This window comes from Aotus nancymaae, unplaced genomic scaffold (assembly GCF_030222135.1).
Source record: "Aotus nancymaae isolate 86718 unplaced genomic scaffold, 86718_ANA_hifiasm-v0.15.2.pri h1tg000004l, whole genome shotgun sequence".
NCBI lineage: Eukaryota > Metazoa > Chordata > Mammalia > Primates > Aotidae > Aotus > Aotus nancymaae.
Window position 1 is genome coordinate 46,958,618 of NW_026988415.1, and position 6,023 is coordinate 46,964,640.

Genomic DNA, 6,023 nt, shown 5'->3' on the forward strand with positions numbered 1-6,023 from the left:
TCTTGACAAGTTATTTAACCTTTCAGAATCTCCATTTCTCCATCCATTACCTTAAGATACTAACAGTGCCTACCTTGTGAAAGTTATTGTAATAATTAAATGGCATTATGCATGTTAAAGTTTTCAGTTCTTGGGATATTGTAGTCACCCAGTCGGTGTTACTTATTGTCATTATCACCCCTCACTGTATAACATAATTGTGGCATATATATTACTTGTACTTTTAACATTCCCATTGTGAACTAGATACCTCTGTTTCTTTCTCTCTGTCTTCTTTCTTTACCCAAAGGTAAAAGGATATGAAGGAGAAACTTAAGCATGACTGGAAAGAGGTAGTCTAGACTTCTGCCTCACTGTCTTCTACTCTTTCCCTAAGCCTGAGTCTTTGAAGGGAAAGGAGAGCTGGCTTAGTCATCATTATAAATAGATAGATTTGGTCTCTTCCTTTTCATTTGTCCTAAACCTACCACCTTCGGTCTCGACGGCTCTGCACTGACCCATATAGCTATCCACGTTCCTGACACTATCTTCAGATAGTTTATGGTGGAGACTTGCCAATTGTAAAAATTGATCCATTGTCATAAGCCATTCTTCTTCAAGGTCATTCTCTCTATCTTCCCCTACCCAGGGAAAAGTTGCCACTGACAATCACATCTAAGCGTTTAAAACCTTCTCACCTCAGAGAAGCTATCTTCTGTAGTTCTTGTCTCCAGAGATTTTCTCTGAGAGTGAAATACAAGGCAATTTATTTATAACTTCTGAATGCCTACACTTCTTCTTGGTTCCAGTGGAGTACATTACTCCTAGGTTGCATTTTCAAGGCTGTTTTTCTTTTTTAGCGAACTAGTCCTAAGACCGGTATTTCTTTAATGTATTGGACAGAGGATTTTATTTTTCTTCTGAATACTGTATGGATGGAATTCCTTTCCATCCCTTTTCTACTCTTCATACCTGTGGGAGTGCTATGAGGGTTAGTTAATATTTTGCAAAACTCTCTGAGCTCCTTGGATGAAAGACATCACAGAGAATGAAAATATATGAAAAATAAATAAGTCATGCTAATTGGTTACAACAGATCTCTAAAAATGCCCCAAGACTCTATTTCTCCAATCCAACATAGTGCAGTTTTTATCATGTATACAAATTTGGGAAATCTCCTTGGAGCGAAGCAAACAAAATTTTGAGTTCTAAAAGTAATATACAAAGTCAGAGGGAAATGTCAAGGAAGGCAACCAATAGCCAAGCAATCAGCCATCCTGAGACACAAAGAAACAAACTGGATTATAGTGCAGGATGAGACAAATGAGATTTTTTAAAGGGCATATTTTGAACACACAAGGAAACACCAACTTGTATTATTTCTAATCATAATGTGCCAAGCACTGGCTAAATGTTATAGCTTCAGGGATCTCTATTTAAATAATAGTGTAGTTAGTAGGTAACATGGAAGACATGGAGTAGATGTGAAAAAAAATAAAGAGGTTCAAGTGACTTGAGTCAAATTGAAAAACAATTTGAAAGTTTTATTAATGAGCTGATATTTGAGCTCCTAAAGGGCAGAACACATGTCTTTTCCTCAGTGCCCAAGATTCATGCATTTACAATAGTAGTTCATTTCAGTTGTGATGTTTATACTGTAAGAGAATTACAGATTTGTAAGCAACATTTGTGTTCAACACCCTTCTGTCCTTGATTTCCCCCTTTCCCTGTCCCATGTACTCGTTGCCCTCATTCAACCCTTTAGTTATCTTGATCACCATGGGTAGCCTCCAAATTCCAGAACATTCTTTTCTACCCCAACCTCCTCCACTCATTAAAACTTAAGCAATCCACTGTCATATTCTCTTGAGGCCATTATCTTTATTAAGCAAGTTAATTTATTTCCCTTCCTAGAGCATACATTTACATTTTGTCTGTGTCCTTCAGTTACTAAAGCCAGTGGACAAACAGTGAAATTTTAGGAATTAAACTGGGGTGAGTAGACGAGAAATTTATTTTTGGAAGGAGAGAGAGGGTATTTTTGGTACCTATCACCTAACATCTTTGAGTTATCTAGTGGCTTTCCATACTATTTACAGTTAGAGCAGATCTGACTATAAAAACATATGTGTACACATAATACTGAGCTACCTGGTAGAACAGCAGGAGTCTTGGCTTGGTCCTTCAGAGGGCAATGGCTATGGTCATGCTCTACAGTGCTGCCAAGCCATTCCAACCCTAGAAGAAGAAAGGTTTTCAAAAAATCCTTTCTTCAGAATTTGAGAAATACAGATAGGCTGAGTATTAGATTGAACAGATGCAGGGAAGAAGGACAAATGCCTGTGAGTGAGGGAATATAGTAAAACAGATATTTTGATAACATTTTATAATAGTCAATATTTTTTCAGTTATCATAATTAATAGAAAATAACTTGAGAGAGGTTAGTAGGCCTTTCTTTTATTAAATTGGGGCAAATGAATGTGGTTGCTGATGGGTGGAAATGAAAAGATCCAAGCCTGGCTTTATAATTTTTAATTGGAGAATACAGAATGTTAATTATGGAACAAGGAAATAATAGATCAGGAATGAGAGAAGGGAGGGTTGGATATGACTTAGAGTAAAGATCAGGATTAGCTACTATGTTACAATGACAAGGATTTTTGAAGAGATGAGTGGATGAAGACAATTTTAAAGAACTGTTGAGATGTGTCAACTTTGGAACCTCTTCATGGCATTTCCCAAGGTATTCCAGTAAATATGTTAATAATTTTCAATTATTTTTTTCTACTTTGTTTTCTCATTTCTTTATAGACAACACTGAGTTGAGACTGAATCACATGGTGGCTTAGCTTTATACAGGTTATGTAACGATACAGATTTGTCTTAAGGAACCCAATGACAGTGTTATGGGCTAAATGGTGTTCCCCCTAAAATTCATATATTAAAATCCTAACCTCCAGTACTTAAGAATGTGATGGTATTTGGAAGTCATTAAAGAGGTAATAAAGGTTAAATGAGATCATTAGGGTGGGCCGCAATCCAATATGACATGTTTTCTTATAAGAAAAGGAAATATGACACGGATACACAGAGAGGGAGACCACATGAAAACAAAGGGCAAAGATGTTCATCTACAAGCTTTGGACAGAAGTCTCAGAAGAAACTAACCTTGATAACACCTTGATCTCAACCTTCTATCCTCTAGAAATGTGAAAAAATAAGTTTCTGTTGTTTACGCCACCCAGTTGTAGTATATTATTATGGCAGCCCCAGCAAACTAATACAGGCAGAAAAGCATCTGGGTGTCAAAAATGGACTAAAATAAGAAAATAGAAAACTGTCATAAACCCAGAGACTATTGTTGATTGCTTCTTTCTCTTTCTCTGCTTCATTTTTGTCCTATACTGAAAACAGCTTTCTTTGTTTCCATACCCATGTGGCAAAATATAGTTGTCCTACTACTCTAAAATTTAGAACCACATTATAAAGATTGACTTGTCAGTTTTGAATCCTGTATACAAATCTCCAGAGGAGAAAATTTGATTATCTCAGTTTGGCTCGTGTATCTGTCTCTTGCCAAACAGCTGTAAACCAGTGATGGGAAGATCGTGGTACATGGTACCAACATGATTGTCAGAGGCCCATTTCTGTGGGCTTCAGTTATTACATTTCATTGTCATTTCTAGCCCCATTGATTCTCTTATTTTACAAGCGCAGCCATGCTTTAAAATGGATATCTAAAGATATTTTATCTAGCATTCTGAGATATTCTGTATGAAGAGGTGTTATGGCCAGAAACATATATTATAAAGTATATGTAACATACTAGGCTAGATCAGTTCCTAGATATAGAATATATACAGTAGGAGTGCATAGATCCTTAGGTTTGTGGTTGATGGGCTGAAGGAGGCAATAGAAGGAGGACAAAAATTAAGAATGCTATCAATAAGGAAATGGAGTGTAAGATATTTCCATTGTAAAGGTATATTTATATCACTTATACAGTCTAGGATAAGAGAAAGACAGCTGAACTATTTAGCCATTCAGCAGGTGGTTAAATAGCCCTCTGGTTATGTGAGGAGGCATTGCATTTTTTCTCTTAATGGAAAGCAAAATAAACATTTATTTTTAAGAATTTCAATTTCAAGTGAGACATTTGCATAGTACCACTGGCATCCTAATCTTTTGAAAGGCTTTTTGTAAGTCATTTCAAGGATTCTAAAATAATGCTCCTTTTTATAGTTTGACTGCTTGGTATTAAAAACAGAGCCAAATGTTGCCCTTCATGGTGCAGTATGAAAAAAAAAATAGATTTTCTTTCTTTCTTTGCTCTTAACAGTTCATGACTCTTAAAGGAGAAACTGTTTGAAACTCAGACTGTGTAGTTTTGTTTGACCATTCTCCTGTTTGACAAACATTTTCCCCCTTTTCATTACTTTAATGTCAAAGTACATGGGAGTTAGGTTTTCAGACCTTCATGTCTCTGTGTGAAGAGTTAAACTGCATATTTAACCAGACCTTTTTTCTAAGGGAGGCTAGTCAAGAGTTTAAAGCAAATACACAACCCTCACCAAAACATCAAAAAAACACATTAAGGGTTTTCAAGATGGCCGATTAGGAGGAAGTCGGGATCGCAGCTCCGAAAGAAGGCGCAGAGGGTGAGTGGACGCTGCATTTCCAGACAGATTTTTACTGACCACAGACCAGGGGATTAACAGGAGGAGGAGCCGCACGGGTCACCAGCGCCGCTGGTTTGAGCGGAGCGGCGCGCCGCTCAGTCTACACCCTGAGGTGGGGGGCGGCGGATCCACGTACAGAGCGAGAGAGACTGAATCACCTCTGAGCCAGCAAGGGGAGTTGAAGCAGGGATTCAAGCCAGGACACTCCCGGGCAAGGGCGCGCCACGAATCTCAGAGCCGCTGCTTTGGCTGATGCAGCGGCTCACAGGGCAGCGGATTTTTACTGCCCACAGACCAGGAGATTCACAGGTGGAGAAGCTCCACGGGTTGCCAGCGCCACTGGTTGGACTGGCGCGGCTGCCCTGCCTGCACCCGAGGCAGGGAGCAGCGGCCCATTGTGCAGAGTGAGCGAGACCGGATCCCCTCTGGGCCAGCAAGGGGAGCTGAGGCAGGGACTCAACCCAAGAGTTTCCTGGGCAAAGAGGACGCCTCCGGAAACACGGCTGAACACGGGACGGTCCAGCTCTGTGGAGGAGGGGCGTCACCCACCGGGAAACACCCTGCAGTTCCCAGGACAATTTGCCCACAGCAGCTCAACGAAGCCTCTGCAGGCTGAGTGTGACTAGGCTGCCACCTTGTGGGCAGGGAAAACCATTGCAACAGCGGAAAATCGTAACGCCCTAATTCCCTGGGAAAGACCACCTAGGGGGAAGAAAAGGGGGTTTATAAGTTCAGCTACTGCAGACTTAAAATTAAAGACAGCAACTACAAAGTCGATAGGTGGATAAATCCACAAAGATGGGAAGAAACCAGCGCAAAAAGGATGAAAACACCCAAAACCAGAACACCTCTCCTCCTACAAGGGAGCACAACTCCTCACCAGCAAGGGAACAAGACTGGATGGAGAATGAGCGTGATGAAATGACAGAATCAGCTTTCAGAAAGTGGATAATAAGAAACTTCCGTGAGCTAAAAGAACATGTTCTAACCCAATGCAAAGAAACTAAGAACCTTGAAAAAAGACTTGACGAAATGTTAACGAGAATGGACAACTTAGAGAGGAATATGAGCGAATTGATGGAGCTGAAAAACACAACACGAGAACTTCGTGAAGCATGCACAAGTTTCAACAGCCGAATTGACCAAGCAGAAGAAAGGATATCAGAGGTCGAAGATCAACTCAATGAAATAAAACAAGAAGGCAAGATTAGAGAAAACAGGGTAAAAAGGAATGAACAGAGTCAACAAGAAATATGGGACTATGTGAAAAGACCTAATCTACGTTTGATAGGTGTACCTGAATGTGACGAAGAGAATGCATCCAAGCTGGAAAATACTCTTCAGGATATTATCCAGGAAAACTT